Raw genomic sequence first — 15110 nt, 5'->3', positions numbered from 1 at the left:
CATCTGCAATGATGTGATCCATGAATCCGCAACCTTCAGCCTTGTATTTTTTTTGATAGGTCCTGACAAACTTGGATATGATGTTCTTTCTGTTACCATGTGAACATTCTTGGTTGGAACTGAAGCAAACTTTGCAGTATTGCATCATTGCCTCCATTGTTTCCAATGCACTGAAGGCAATATTCAGCTCTGTACACAGTTCCCTGGTCATAATTTGCCAATTTGTATGGATGACCTGATTGAGACAGTCTTTATTGTGTGGTGTGACAGCTGTACATGGCTGTCTGGAACATGGCTTGTCTTTCATGTCACTGCCACCACTGCTGAAAAGCATGTGCCACTCATCACCTCATTGTGCTCACATCCACTCTTTGATCTCCATACACGTACAGCAAGTGTTGTTGAATGTCAGTGGGTGAAATTTTTAGTGCGTGGAGAAATTCAGTAGCACACTTGCTGCCAGACTGCCCCTCTGCTGCTATCTGTCATATGGCAGCAAAATCTAATGGAATATTAATGAGGAGGTTCAACATCTACTGCCATACCACCAACATCCACCTTTGACACGGTACTTTCAGAGCAGGCCTCATAGCAACAGCTGTGCAGTCTCTTTGCTTACAGCAAGTAAAGCAAATTATCAGTACTCCATACTACAGCAGGTGCATCCATATGTTGGTTGAAATACTCAGATGTGACAACTAGTTTTAAGGCAGTATTTAAAAAGAAAAACATGTTCCTACTTCATGGTATTGCATAATGTTCAGCATGCAGTAGCCTTAGGAGCCAAGGATCCTTATATAAACTCAAAAGTGAATAATTTTCAAGGAACACAGACTGGGAGAAGGAGTTTAAAATAAAATGTATGAGATGAAAGACAAATAGAAAATAGTTGGGATAACTATTTAACGTTTTTGTCCAAAGCAATGATGGAATGGATATCTGATTTTCAGGACTATCAAGGACTAGCTAGATGTCATAGCCTGCACATCTGTTAAAGACTTCTGTAAACCATAATAAGGCAAGTATGTCCCTAATATCCAACCTATTAACATTTGAAGACAAATTTAAACTAGTATCATAATTTAGTAAATCAATTTCAGTGTTACGAAAATTGTGGGACACATTTTATATATGATATTGTGACTTTCTTTACTTTTTTTTTTTTCTTTCTTGTTTTTCCTTCATACTTCTGTGAAGGTTACGTATGAATTTAATATACTCAGATTTCTGTATTTTCCTATGCTCCTTCCTTGTATATTCGTATCCTGGATACATAGAAACAGCAAAGGATCCTTTACTACAGATTGCAGTGAGGCAAAAAATGAGAGGAAAAACAAAAGGTATTTTGTTATTGTTGTTTTTGTGTTCTTTTGTTGTTGTCATTTTTTAAGCTTGTCTAATAGCAAAGCCTATTCCTTTAATTTATGGAGGTTTTCTCAATACAAAAATGTTAGCACTGGTAATTCTATTTAAAAAACAAACAAACAAACAAAAAACCAACAAACAACAAATCCCTCCTTCAACGGTTCTTCAAACATAAATTTATCTGAAAGGTGATTTAATAGGTCTTTTTCCAAAACTTGTGTCACTGCTCACCCATGTCTTCATCAGTTTTTTCATTGTGTAGCTCTGTGTTCTCAAATGATATTTTCCTTAGATTTCAAAGCACAGCTTCTTCTCTCAGCCTTGAGTTGGTTGAAATTCAGGGACATTTCACTCAAGGCTCTTAGGGAATTTTCAGGCAGCTAAGACCAAAACAGAATTTGAATCATTAGCTCATTTTTTTTCTGGTAAGTAGATATACATTTGATTAAGTGTAAAGTGTTCAGCATCCTGTCTTTCAGTGAGAAATGCACAGACACACTCCTGAACATTAGCATGTTAACACACCTATGGGAATCTGAATTCTCCATTACCATTTTTATCCTTTTAGCTTGCTTTTGCACTTTGCAGTACCACAGATATCATAAGCAAAATGATGGAACAGCTGTAGAGCCGATCTAGGTAAATACCACATACACTGTCACTTCTATTTTAGCAATATAATTAAACAGGAGTTAGAATTTACAATGTGTTGACATTTTATCAATTAAATCAAGGGAGAGATAGAAAGAAAAATAATTTTGGGGATGTCAGTGAATTGTGGCTTTTCGTTACTTTTTTTTTTTTTTTTTTTAATGTAAGAAGTTTAGTAGGTGCTTATTTTCCATGATGATTTCTCATTTTATATTTTGGTTCACTGCTATACTTTTCCAACTGATGGTTTGGAAAAGTAATTACAATGCAGTGAATGCACAGTGGGCTCTACAGTTTGGTAAATTCTCTAGTGGATCTTATAAAAAAGTAGATTTTCAGTTTACTTAGACACGATTAGGTTGTCTTTCTTCTCTACTCCCTCTAACAGCCATTATCTTAATAGTGATACGTAATTCTGTGCATAAATGCTGAGACAGTCTCTTGGCAGGATTTGCAACAGTGATGACACACGCTCCCCTTGGCCACTGACACCATGTAGATGACACATTTTTTCGCAGGAAAATATCTTAAGGAAACTTATAATTTGCTAGTCTTCACTGATTACTATGGTTGCTATTGTTTAGTTACAGTTCAGAGGTACACTAAAGCCAAACAGGAGTACAGGTACATGTTTCTAGGCAATCCTACTTATTTTTTCCTGAGGCATTTAGACAGTGGGAAAGAAAATTGCTTATCTCTTTAGTAGTTTCTGGAAAGAGGAAAATTTTACCAATGTAGAGTTGAAAAAACCCCAAACCTGAAACTGTCAAAACAGGATAAAATGTAAGATATAGCATATTCAGATGACAGAAGGAGGTGTTCCAGCATGGCAGTATAGAAACCATACAAATATCTTATTTGATACAATTATAAGATAAACTGTAACAGGAAGTATGCAAGCGTACCTCACTGCTATAGCAGTTGTTTTGTTAAAAAAAGTGTCCCAGTATAATCTCTCTGAGTTTATTTCTGCATTTTTTCCACTATATATTGGAAATGTTAAATTAAGGGTTGTAAGGCATTCACAGAGAACATGCCCAAGGCAACAGGGATACTTCTGGTGCTTGTACTTTTTTCACTCAGACAAGTATTTTTTCACTTGAGAAGTATAGCTAAGACATTTATCTAACAAATCACGCAAACATTATTTTTGTCCTGATTATAGCTTCATTATATTTTTCCCTACCTTTATATTTCTCTCTAAACTTTGACTTTAAAAATTTCTCTGTCGTCTAATGTAGTCAATTCCCAATTTCCATCTGATAGCAAGTGTGAAATATTGCTAGTGTTTTCCAAATGAGGAATTAAATAAAGCGCACTGTGGAAGGACTACAGCAGAAGTCCAGAGACATTAAGCAACCTTATCAAGTTAGTTGCATTTCCTATAAAATAAAAACTGTAGGTCAAACAGACCTTACTTTAATCCCTATATTAAAACAATAGATGCAGTGGAACGCTGGCCTGGCTAGTCAGAGCTGCTACTGCACTGTAGTGAAAGAAAGTATATTTCACTCAATTATGTCTCTCATCCTACTCCATTTTCATATCCAGAGATCTGTCTCTATCTGGAAAAAAAAGGCTGGCATACTCCTTGGGATCCTTGATGTAAGCGTGATTTACATAATTGCTTTTCAGTCTGCAAAGGGCATGGACAAAATGCTCTAAAGGTTCTGAACTAATGTGTTCTTTCTCTGAAGTAAGCAGACTCCACCTACAAAACATTTTCTGGCAGAACTGTTACATAAAGAATCAACGTACATCACATGCAAAAATAAACATGCACATATTTGAAAAACAAAATATTTAAAAACTAATTTTTTGCTTTATTTTTCTCATGCTATCCTACCAGATTTTTGGCAGCAAAATCACATAGCATTTCCTGGTTCAATGATTAGCTCTTCCATTCTCATTTGATGGCATTGGACTGTCCCTGGATAGTGGAAAATGGAGGAATGTGCATCATTTTCTGAAGCTAATGATTTACATCCCCATATATGCTCATGGGGAAGGACTTTGCAAGGCATAATCCCATTTCAGTTCCTCCTTACTCTGCTAAAGCCGGGTTTTCTTTTCTAGTCGCTGAATTTCCTCTTTTTTTTTATTTTTTCCAGTATTTCTCTTGAAGCAAAATCCTGAGTATTCCTGAAGTTTGTAGTGTTTTACTGCTCTGCAGTGCCTAGCTCCTTCATTTCTGTTACTGACAGGTCTTGTAATAGGAACTATGTTTCTAACAACATACTGTGTTGAACTCAACCAACTAGAAGGAGAATTAAGGGAGAGAATATTCTTATTCTCTGATACAAAGAAAGCATCTTCATTTGTGTATTGCAGGATATATTACAATAATTTGTTTTACATTTCTTCATTACACATGCATGCTCTCTTCATAAAGGCTACAGTGATTTATTCCGGACAAGGTTTTTCGTTTATGCCATACTCGGATTAGTTCTCTATATGGCTCTGCACATGAGGTACCCACATCCAGGTAATTCAGACTCAGTCTGCTTTAGTGTGCAGCTGCCAGCCTTGTAAATGTGATTTGTGCCAGGAATGATTTTGCAGTGCAGTGCTCTGTGCTAACTGCAGCTTTAAAACTGGTGACTGAGGTACGAGCGTTGCCACATAATTGTTCAAGTTCTTATTTTTTTGAGTATTTTTTTCTTCCAAGTTGGACCAAAGAAATATCACTATCAGCTATATCTCAATGAGGGGCCGCTTGGTTTTCTTTGCAACTAACTTACATTCTTTCAGAATTGAGTTTAACAAACACTACTTCAGGAAGAGTAGATAGGGCAAAAAAGATATGGTTGTCATTTAAATTATGCTTATTCTAGGGAAATGCATGATAGGATATCATTTATAAATACTAAGCTCAGCTTAAAATTCAGGTAGGCTTTCTGTTCCCTCTGCTCAAATATATCCCTTAGATTGCTACAGGAATCCATTGTAGATCTCAGATCTTTTTGGACATGGTATTAAAAACAGGCTTTTCTGAAAAGGGTGGGTTGATTGTCTCTGATAGCTTAACAGATATTTCTTTTTTTTCTTGTAAGATAAAATTATCTGTACAATCTAATCTGTGATAAAAGACAATGCCAAATTCTGCTTAGTCAGAGAACTGCTTGTTCTTCCAGGCACTCTTCCTTATCTTAGGGGAAAAACAAACAAAACTGTTACTCTTTTTCAGATTGCAGTTTACTTCTCACTTCTCAGTGGCATTGATACTAGCTTGTGGAAATGTCCAACTGTGAGCTTGTTACACCATGTGTTTACCATCCTCCATTTTTCTCTTATCCTTAGTCAAAATATTGATTCTGTAGTAGACTTTGTCCTAAGTGAGTGTTCATTAAACATGTCTAATGCTCGAATAGGTTGCTTACCAGAATGGATTGTAAGCAATTATTTCAGAAAACACCACTGTGTTATTCACAATTTAGAGACCCCAAGATATTATTTCTATGCTTAAATTTGAAAATACTGGAAGCACTTTTTTATTCAAACAGTATTTAGTAACATGACATTCTTAAATTTGCAGTGAAATTTCTGTTAAGGAATTTTTATGATAGAAGGTATGCCCAAAGGAAAGAAAGGTTTCCTTTCTGAATCTTGGATAGTAGATAGGAAAAACTGAATAGATGTATTTTACATTCGTTAAAACAATAATCAACCAAATAACCAGAAAACAAAACAAAACAAAAAAGAACAAAAAGCAAGAAAGCAATTAAGCAAGCAAACAAAAAATGTCCAAGGATGTATTTCCACCATTTGTAGCTTACCTTTCAAGAACAAATTGTGATCTTTTAAAATCAGACTGTGTAGCAGATAGTTGAAGTGCTGTTTAAACTGATGTTGCCTGTACTATGTTTTATAACATAAAGTGTTATCCCATTACAACAGGTATTTTTAATTCTTATCAACTGTTTATGGGCTAATTTGGCCCCGGACTAGCGGGACAGAGGGACCCATGGGTCTGCGCCTCTGGAAAGGGGAAAATAAAAGGAAAGAGAAATGGGCCCCAAAAATAACAGTGGGAATGGTTTGAGGAGAAACAAACTAACTTACTAAATAAGATATCAGAATAGAAGAAGATAACATACTATAATACAATGTAATACAATATCATTAGAATTGGAGCTAATAAATCAACTATAATGAGATGGTTGAAAGTGTCTGAAAGCCAGAGGCCTTACTTTAATGCTGAGATGAGTTGTGCAATTGGGTTGAGCAGAAGGGAGGAGAGCCTGACAACTGAAAGGGGATTTCAGGTGACCTACCAACGCCTTTATCTGTTCCCCCTGAGAGGAAATGATAACAGAACAGCGAACAGTCCTCTGGGGGATATAGTAGTTCTCTTCTGGGACAGGTACCAGGACCTGGAGCATTAACTCTTTAACTCCCAGTGCAATACATGATGTTATGATGTGGAATACCAATAGCCCAAAATCATAAAACCATGACACTTCTGTTCCATAAAAACATAATGGAAAAAACAGGAATTTTGGCATGTTTGCTTCTACGGAGGAATTACTTCTAAGACTACTGTTCTGTAGAATTCATTTTGTGTCGAACATGGAGTACAGTTTTAATCAGGAAGTCAAGATTTATAATGCAGTAGCAAGCATTTTCTTTCAAAAATGAGTTGACTTTGGAAAATCTGCTTGACAAAATCTGTAGTATAGTATGTAGATGGGCATGTGTTTCAATACTGAACAGCACCATGTTCTTAACTCATTCAAATTGGAATCAAACTGGAAAAACGTTAACATTTGTAGTAAACAGGGATACATTGTTTTTGTACACAGCATCTGTGTTTATCCAGATAACCCAGTGATTTCCAAGCTGTTGTCCCCTGGAGGTTATCTTTCCATATTCCTTTGAGGTTCCACGAAATTAATCTTATTCTGAAAGAATGTGTGTAACTAAGGATAACTGACTTAAATCCTCAAGGAGACTATCAGTGAAAATGTGGCTAACTGTTAACACACAAGTTGTGAAGATTTCACTAGCAGAAGTGAAGGCTGCCTAAAATGAATGAATTTTTGTTTGGTTTTACATTATCTATATGGTTAACCATGAGCAATGTATATATTTTGAAGAAATTCCAAATTAAGCCAATATTTATAAATGTGAGCATTTCCCTCAGGTTCTTTTTTCTTTAATCCCCAATAATTTATCATTACCAACCCCATCTTATTCTATGACCAAATTATCTGTCCAGTAGATGAAGGAAAGGCTGATAGTCTAGTTTACCTAGACTTTGACAAAACCTTTGACACTGTATCCCACAGTATTCTTCTGGGGAAGCTGGCAGCCCATGGCTTGGACAGGTAAATTCTTTACATGGGTAAAGAACTGCCTGGAGGGTTGGGCCCAAGAGTAGTAGTGAATGGAGATAAATCCATTCACAAGTTGGTGACTTGTTACGAAAGGCACTTCCCCAGGGTTGGTATTAGAGCCTGTCCTGTGTAATATCTTCATTGATGGATAAGGGGATTGAATGCACTCTCAGTAAGTTTGCAGATGACACCAAGCTGGGAGGAAGTGTCAATCTGCCTGAGTGTAGGAAAGCCCTACAGAAGGTTTTGGAGAGGTAGAATTGCTGGGCTGAGGTGAATGGGACAGTGCTGGGTCCTGCATTTTGATCACAACAATCTCATGCAGTGCTACAGGGTTGGGACAAAGTTGTTGGAAGACTGTGCAGAAGAAAGGGACCTGGGGTGTTGGTTGACGCTGAGCTGAACATGAGTCAGCAGTGTGCTCAGGTGGTAAAGAAGGCTAATGGCATCTTGGCTTGTATCAGAAATAACATTGCCTGCAGGAGCAGGGAGGTGATTGTCCACCTGTACTCAGCTCTGGTCAGGCTACACTCTGAGTACTGAGTAGTGCTCTGTTTTGGGACCCTTATTACAAGAAAGACATTTAGGCCCTGGAGTGTGTTCAGAGAAGGGCAAAGAAGCTGCTGAGGGAACTGGGATTGTTTAGCCTGGAGAAGAGAAGTCTCAGGGGAGACCTTATTGCCCTCTACAACTACTGGAAGTGAGATTGTGGTGAGATGAGATTTGGCCTCTTTGCACGGGTAACTAGTAGTAGGAGTAGAAGGAATGGCCTCAAGTTGCTCTGGGGCAGGTTGAGGTTGGATATTAGGAAAAGCTTATTTTCTGAAAGAGTGGTCAGGAAGTGGAATGGGCTACCTAGAGAGATGGCAGAGTCACCATCCCTGGAGGCATTCAAGAAACATGTAGATGTGGTATTAAGGAACATGTTTGAGTGGGCATTATTGATGGTATGTGTACGGTTGGACTGGAAGATCTTAAAGGTCTTTTCCAATCTCAGCGATTCTATGATCCTAGAATTATAAAACATGATAAACCATATATCTCTTTGGTAATAGAAGAAATAACTAGATTGTATTATCTATTGCCGGCATGGCAAGTCTACAAAATCTTTCCTATGGTCTAGAAAGGTGGTGTATTTTTGTTTGTTTGTTTGTTTGTTTTTGCTTTCCATCTACTGGGGAGATTTGTTCAACACAGAAGCTCAGATTCATTGCACTAGTATAAATCACTTAGTAGCCAAATTAACACGACACTCCTAAATTTTCTATAATTAGCAAAGTGTACCCCAAGCAGGATTTCCAATTTAGAAATTACCTGTTGCTACTTAAATGAGGTTTTCTGAACTGAATAATAAAAAGTGTGGCTTTTAGCAATTACTGATACTGCTTGCTTTGTGCTACTAATACAGATGTTGACCAATCCAAAGACTGGAGTTATGAAACGATTTGGATGCTACCATTTACATACAACGGCCCATGTACACAGGTTGTGGTTAAAATAATGCCTCCTATTTATTCTGATGGAAACCACAACAGATACAAAGATAGCAAATTCTCTATTAAATAGCACTATCCTCTATTAAATATTGCTATTTAATAGAGAAAATTCTCACCTAGAAAACACTGTTTTTCAGCATAATCACCACAATTAGCTATGCAATTTTGCCAGCGATGAACAAGAGCCTGTATAACTCACTCATATAAATCTAAATGGAAGTGACCCACAGTTTCGCAGCTGCTGTGATGGTGTCTTTGCTGAAATGCAGCATCCACTGCCTCACTGTGCTCACATCCACTGTTTGGTCTCCATACATGCTCAGCAAGCATTGATCAGTGTCAGTGGGTGCAAATTTTTCTGCATGGAGAAATTCAGTGACACACTTTTGCTTCATACTTACTTCCATGTCAGATGCCATTCTGTCAGACTGGCCCTCTGCTACCATCTGTCACATAGCAATAAAATGTAATAGGATATCGGTGAGAATGTTCAGCCTCTATGGCCATGCCACCAACATCCACCTCTGCCATCATAAGCCAACATAATTAAATAGATGGCATTGCTTTCAAAGCAGCCCTCGTAGATCTTATGCACAACTGATTCAGTTTGAATTGCAACCTTTTCTTTATGTCTTCTGGAAATGTATTCTGCATTCCTGTGTTTGTTTGTTGTTTGTTCATTTTTTTTCCTTCACTACAGAGGGCTCTTTTTGTTGTGAAGAATGTCATGTAAATTATTCTTTTACTATCATGATAAGGAAAATTTTGCAGATTCCATTTTGCATTCACCATAGCCTACTTTTACTTAGTTATTCTAAAGAATATCACTGTAAATAAACCAGTAAAGACTATCCAAGAGACTTAACATGTACCAAGCTATATCTGGATGTACTATGTGTTCTTCACTGTGTTTTTCTGAATTGATAATGCAAAAATAATATTTCTGAAAGCTCTGTGGAATGAAGTTAGGTGAACTTTACTACAGAAGGTAGAACCATACTACCTGAAATAAATGTTTATAAGTTGCAGAATCAGGAACAAAAAGCTAGACGATGCAGGAATCAGAAGAAAAGTAAGAAAACTAGAGAACAAAACTAAAATATAAATTTAATGACACTACTTATGAGGTACTAAATAACATGCTTTGGATTTTGCTTAAGAGACTGCTATGAATATTCCTTGGGTAGATTGCTTTCATTTTCCAAATGCACACAGTATTTTTCAGAGGTATAAATTCATTTTGAAAATTCATATCTCTGAAATGATTTTATAAACTTTAGATCTGATTTTTAACAAAGAATTATTATCACTTGTTTTCAAGATGGTCTAGAGTGACCAAGCAATAGTTATAACAATAACAAAATCAAACTCAAAAACATGTATATTTGTCAGTAGAGATAAGCAGTTCTTTAGGGGCAGGGGGAAAGAGTTTTTCTGCTACTGCATAGTATTTATTTTCAGATAAATATAGAAATTTCATTAAAATATAATTAAAAATAAACAGTTTTCCTCCAGCCTTAAAGCTTTCAGAAACAGATTTATTTATTTGTTTAATAAAGAGAAACCTTAGACAGAAGGTAGGAAGAGACTGAAAAGTAAATTATATTACTGAAATGAATTTTGTTCATTAGAAGAATTTAGTTCATTAAAAAAGTGTCACTGTTTTTTTCTTAGCTATAAAGAAAAATGGCATCAAAACAAAACTAAAGTTCTGTAACTTAGAGAGTATTCTTGATTTTAATTTGTATTAGGAGGCTGGGTTTAACAATACAATTTTCACTTCTACCAGAAATACACTTTGGCATCATTTTTTCAGATTCTAACAGTAATGCACAGTGAAAGACTGCGATATGAAATAACATCTGTATATGTAGCAATGTATTAAATATTGTTACACTGTGTTTGATCAATATATTATCTCTGTGTTGTATTTTTTTTCCCAACATTTTGGTAAAGATAAACATTCAGAAGAAAAAGAGGAGTCTGTGTGAGTATGCAGTCACAAGAACAAAGAGAAAATACGTTGATCTGCATCCTCAGAACCTTAAATAAACTGCTATCATGGATTTCAGAAAAAAACAATCTTTTCTCCTATGATTCTGTAAATTTTGACATGTCTTCCAGGTTAATCAATAATATTACAGAAGTTCTCCGGAATTCAGTAATTCAGTGCTGCATGACCTACATTTCCCTAATATAACTGTATTTTTTGGGTTCTCTTAAAGTTGTTTTTTTTTTTTTTCATTTAAAAATGTATCATTCTTGCTTACTCTATCTGAGTCTTATTTTCAATACTTTATCACCTTTTTTAGCCCTTTAATGCTTTTCCAGTTTGTTACCTATAACAATTTAAAAGTGAATAATGTCAACAACAAAAAGTGTTTAATCATAAATATATATGTAAATGCACTAATTTTAGTTCTGCACTCATAATAATCTATTACCTTTCACATAACACTCTTGAATGCAATAGCAAAGTTGGCACCACTTCAGTCCATATTTCTTCAAGTCCATTGCTCTTTTCCTTGCAGTGCTCCTTGAAATGGAAATCTGCCACCTTTCTTTTCTTTTATTTGTAACTCTAAGCACCCAAGGCAGATAAGTCCCTCCCCATTTCACGTTCTCATTCTAATGCTGCTTCCCATAACTTGTAGAGCAGCCTCTTTGAAGCCATCTTTTCTATGTAGCTTATCAGCTACCATAAACAAGTTTATAATTGGGTCCAGTCTCATTAGATCTGAACTAAAACCTGCAGAAATTCATCATATACAAGCTTACTGATCCTATGAAAGGACTGAAAAGTTTTAATAGATGTGAAAGATATGTCTTTTGCCCTGATGGGAGAAAAAAATAAAACCTGAAATCAATAAGGGATCTTAATTTATTTCAGAAAAAAAATGGCCTTTTCAAACCATCCTTTAGTTTTCTTTTTCTCCCCATGGCTTTATTTTCTACCCTTTTTTTTTCTTACTAAGTACATTTCAGCAAGGTTTTTCCTTATCTAAATTGAATATATTACTTTGATCTTGACAGACAGAGTGAATATATAGGCCTTGACTTTCTCAGGTGTATACAAAATGTTGACAATAACTTTGGAAAAAAAAATATCTTACCTAAGAAAGAGGAAAGAAGCTGGAGGAAATCACACTTCTTAACATTTTTTTAAAAAGTCAGTTTCTTCTTCAGTACATTTGAAGGCCTTTTCTCTTCCACCTAATTTTCATAGGGGAAATGGAGTTTTTCTTCCTTTACCTGTATTATATAAATTGTGTTGTTTCACAAAATGATGACTCACAATAGTGAAGCTTAGTCATTTTATTTTCCCCATCTGCTATTTTAAATGCAAATTTGAACCAATTCATCTTGAGAGAACCCAGTCCCAGGATTCCCAGGGATATGTGTTTGGAGTAGTACTTTGAGGGAGGAAACCTCAGCCAAAGTCTTTGTTCTAGTCAGAACAAATTTGCATCTCAGACTGCTGTAAACTGTGTGGCTGCCCAGAACGTTGATGCATTCTTCCTTGGTTTTAGAAACAGAGATGTTTTTCTTACTGAAAGTCAACATGGAAAGAGATTTTCACTCTAGTGGCAGATATCAGATAATTTAACATCTTTTTTACAGGTTATTTTTAGTTTTGACATCAGCAATATCAGTAATCAGTAATACCTATCTCCAGAACAAAAATATGTGCTTTGTTTTTTTAAAAATAATCTAAACTCCTCCTGTTCAGGAAACCATAGAAAGAGCAGAAACTGATGACTTCCTGGCTGGATTAAGAAATCATTGCTGTAGACGAGTTCTCACATAACAGTGTCTGGACATAAGACTATCAGAATAAATGTGAATGGAATAAGGGAAAAAATATGAATGAGGGATTCAGTGTTCTTCATAACACCATTTTTTGAAGTTCAGTCTAGTCTACCTCCTGACTGAGAAGGGAAGCAGTAGGAACTCCTTAAGGTCCATGTAGCAATGATTATGATATATTCCTTTTGTTGTTCCCCTGCAATACTAAGATGCTAAATGAAGTCTGAATACCAAGCACCTAATTGTGAGACCATATATTACCTGAGAGGAAATATGACCTATCTTTGGCTAGTACAGGTAAACAAGTGGATTTGCTTCTAATTTTAAGATTATTTGGATTCATGGATTTGTCTGAAGGAAGATCATAAACAAATTTACTTAAGAAATTATCATATATATGCTTTCTTTAATAGGTCTCTGATATGTTCATGCATACTAGGTAATTTTTAAATGTTTTAATTCTAATGTGAAATACTAAAAAGTTAATTTATTAAAGGCTTTAATTTTTATATAATGCACTAAGCAGATTTCATCTACATTGAAATGAGAGAGCAATATTTTACAATACTAGACTTGAGGATTTCCTAAAATTTTCTGAAATTATATTTTTATTTCTTTAAATACACACTCAAACATGTGACATTTACAGACTCTTCACACAGACAGATGGAATACTTGTTTGGATAGTGATAAGTATAGGTACATTTTCTGCTTGTAGTTGTTTGTGGAATTTGTTATTAGGCCACAAGTATTAGTTTTTTAGTGTCCATGAGACATCCAAACTATAATTATAGATGCTAGCTTTTAGGTACAGCTTCAAAGTGCAAATCTTCTCTCTACAGTCTTTCCTGAGAACTTAGACATCACAAATAACCTTTTAAAATATTTATTCTCTGTCTAATCTGATGGTAAAAATTATAATGTCTATGTGTCAATTTCTCAATTGCACTCCATATCAGAATTCATTGAGTAGATTTGAAAAATTAGTTTCCTTCGCATGAAAGTTGACTTTCTTGTGAAGACAGACTCATTAATCATTAAACACCTTTATTGTCATTCCCTGGTAATATTTCTGTTCATTGCCGTGGGAATTTTTAACAAAAATGTAAAAAAGAATTAAAAAAAAAAAAAAAAGAAATCAAGTACACTATTTTTAAGGGAGATCTCTACTAGCCAGTATCATGTTCCCAGTGTAGAAGAGAATTCACAAACTATGAGTATAGGTTTTTGAAACAATGACAATACTAAATGTATGTTGTTCCTTTAAAATCTAATGAGATCATACTAGTATGTACCATTGGCTATCCTTGTCTGGTAATTTCACCTAAACAATTAATAGAGATGTTGCAATGAACACAGTGGACAGAATATTAGCCACACTAAAAGACCTTTCATAAAGCATATTGAGAGATCAGAGTTTGCTTCAGTTTTAAAACTTTGGCTCATGCATATCCAGCCTGCCTCTGTCCCATGAGGTAGGACGGATGCATGAAAAACAGAAAGATGCTTGTGGGTTAGGCTGACAACTCCATGTCAGAAAGGATTAGTGAGAGGAAGAAGGATAAAATAATCTATTCCACTGAGAGACAGAAAACAGCGGGGGAAAAAAAGGAAAAAAGCAACTAGAAAGAAAGTAGTGTTAGTCCAGACAAATCAGTTCACATTCAGCAATGATTTATGTCTACCTTTCAACACTTTTCTGACTTGTGTGTATAATTAAAATCACACATATCCTTTGGTACCCTTCTGGACAGATATGGTTGCTGGAGGCATGCTGTGCAGCTACCAGCATTTTTTTTTAAATACATAACTTGAAAATTTACTAGTGATGGAAGACATCGAAGTTCCTATGGATTATTACCCATATGATAGAAATGGGAATCTGACTACAAATGAAAGAAATAATTTATTGGCGTATATAATGTGTGTAAAGACAGAATCTGATTTCAGGATTCTTAAAAATAAAGGAGCTTCTCTTCTGGGAAAAAAAAAAAAAAAAAAAGGCATGATGACTAGGGAAGGTACGTATTTCTCCAGTGAGGACAGAGAAAATTAAATAATAGTAAAGACAGATTCTGTTTGTATTTTAAGTGTTTTTGTCATTCTGAGCACATTCAGTGAGCTTTCAGAGTGGTTTATGTTGAGTATAAATTTATAAATACAAACACTAATAGCTGTTAAAAACACTGTTAAAAAATCAGTGAAGCAAATGAAGAACTTAGAACTACAAAACTATTGATCTCTGATCTCTGCATATGTTCTATATAAGATGATGCTTGATCATTAGCACTGTTCTTACAGCTCTTGGAGGCTTGTTCTTCCATTATCATTCACAAAACCTGTGATCTGAAATCAAACATGACATGGTATCTGTTGTGGAGGGTTCTTGAATCTTGAGCTTGCATCTCCTGTGGATTATAGGAGTCCTGGTTTCTCTTGGCTTTGCTTATCTCAA

The 15110-nt window shown here is 35.4% G+C and overlaps 2 long non-coding RNA genes across 3 annotated transcripts in view; one reads left to right on the top strand and one right to left on the bottom strand.

Moving 5' to 3' along the window:
• Positions 1–12181, bottom strand: part of LOC121109398 — a 42429-nt gene extending 30248 nt beyond the window's left edge. The window contains exon 1 of the long non-coding RNA XR_005849371.2: positions 11962–12181. This is a non-coding gene — a long non-coding RNA (uncharacterized LOC121109398). The remainder of the gene's footprint in view (positions 1–11961) is intronic.
• LOC121109399 overlaps positions 1–15110 on the top strand; it is a 41499-nt gene that overhangs the window by 12187 nt on the left and 14202 nt on the right. The window lies entirely within an intron of this gene.

This window comes from Gallus gallus, chromosome 1 (assembly GCF_016699485.2).
Source record: "Gallus gallus isolate bGalGal1 chromosome 1, bGalGal1.mat.broiler.GRCg7b, whole genome shotgun sequence".
Taxonomy (NCBI): Eukaryota; Metazoa; Chordata; class Aves; order Galliformes; family Phasianidae; genus Gallus; species Gallus gallus.
The sequence above is the reverse complement of the archived record's forward strand: the minus strand, read 5'-3'. Positions and strand labels throughout refer to the sequence as shown.